A 2,176-nucleotide genomic window follows, 5' to 3' on the forward strand; every position below is an offset into this window, starting at 1 on the left:
TCTGGGTAATAAAATATGGACGCTTCTTAAATTTGTGTCGTGTGTACTGTATTATATTAACGTATATAGAAAAATAATTGATATTACGTTCGTGATCTAACAGATTTGATGATGTGATTGAAGTACTATGGAAAATAATTTTGTTGCAAGACTGTCAAAAGTTCAAGAACGAAATAAACTGTATTTAATTTACTTGGAACAATTGAAATTTAGTGTAAAAGCAATGCTATATTTAGTCCTACTGAACATCTATACAAAGTGCAAAAATGCAAATACCTTGAGCAGCCTTCTTTAATACCTTCACGAAAAACCAACATTGAAAAGCTATAAGACCAAAGATATATTATAAACATACATCTTCTTTGTAGTTTTATTAGACGTGGTATTTTATTTGAAATATATTTCATAGATTATAGTAATTGAAAGAAATTGTATAAGTAAACAGTAAATTACTTTATCAATAAATTTGTGAGCTTTGTCTTATAAGATATATGTGTATTAACATTATGTCTTATAAGATATATGTGTATTAACATTTAAGACATATATATATATATATAGATATATATATATATATATATAAACCATTTGATTTGACATGAAGACATGAACTTTGATCCTGATTTACTTCAAATTGATTTAGCTATTAACCCCTTTAGATCGAATTAAATTTGGATATGGGTATCGTAGTACTCGAAATTATTTTCCAACGATAACCAGAACACGCAAGTTTAGGAAGTGTAATAAGATTTAATACTTGTTTTGTGAACATATTATCATTCAATACACTTTTTAGTTTGTTTTTGTATAAAAGTTACGATAAGAAGTTATAATAATATCTATCCTTGTCCCTTTAGCTCTTGACACTTGAGATTTGTTTTCAAATATTTCTTCATATAATTCACATATTTAATACTGTATCAAGCATTGAATGAAAAAGTTAGTGTTTCATTTGAAAATTGAAATAATTGTATTTATATTTAAAAATGTGATAATGTATTAGTTATATACTTTTTACTGTTTGAAATCACACTGGAGATGAGGCACATCATGGTCTCGAAACGTATGTAATTTGTGAAATAAAGTGTGTGCAATTTAACATCTTTTTGTTTCACTCATATTACTTAATTCTACACACGTACTCATATATATATTATAGAATTTTGTGATATAAGTATTACAATATGAATATGAATATTAATTAAATTTTAATTGTGGATCATGCTAATATTAACAACCATAAGTTTGATTTTGACAATCTTATTCCATGAAAAAGACTTATTTAAACGGAGTATGGCAGAATTAATGTTAATAGTTCGGACCAACTATAGTGTAAATCTGAGAACCGACACAAATATTTTACACGACTCTTATATAAACATCATAATAATTTAATAATTTATCATTTATCTTATTCTCTTAATAAATTAATCTGTTTTCATATTTGCTATGTATGCAATTGCGCACTCTTTTTGTTTACATTATAATAATACCCATCCTGTTCTCCATCTAGAACTAGATACTTAAGATTTGTTTAGAATATTTTTGTAAGTGTCACATGTTTTTTAGTACTGAGTTAAGTATTGCAAGAAATAGTTGGAGTTTCTGAAATTACTTTGAAGATGAGGAATACCATGGTCTCGAAACGTCTGTAATCATTGAATAAAGTGTGTGTTAAAAATCTGAGTGTTGTATTGTTCAATTCAACATTTATATATATATATATATATATATATATATATATATATATACAGGGCCGGTCCTGGGGTCCTTAGCGCCCGCATGCAACTTTTTTTCCAGCGCCCCCCCCCCCCTATTAATTTTAACTGTTTTAACAGTTTATCATTAAAATTATATAAATATTTTTTAAGTTTTAATCTCAATTGTTCTGGATTTTGTATACAAAAAATTAGATATAATCTAAAAGCGTATAAAATAATACATTGATTTTAAATTTTTTAGAAAATCGAGACGATTCGCGGATTGATTATAATCAAATATTTTTAAATTTCAAATATTTTTAACGTATGTGCAATATTAATATTGGGTTTTGAAACATTATACTTATTATTACGCAATTTATTCTATTGAGCAAATCATGTCAAGAGAGCTAAAAAAGCTAGCTTTTTATTTTCACTCGTATTTCATATGGATTTTTCAAATTTTAATTCATTTA

Source organism: Ctenocephalides felis, unplaced genomic scaffold (genome assembly GCF_003426905.1).
Source record: "Ctenocephalides felis isolate EL2017-DRISC unplaced genomic scaffold, ASM342690v1 CF-g0.4_SCAFFOLD_01170, whole genome shotgun sequence".
Classification (NCBI taxonomy): domain Eukaryota; kingdom Metazoa; phylum Arthropoda; class Insecta; order Siphonaptera; family Pulicidae; genus Ctenocephalides; species Ctenocephalides felis.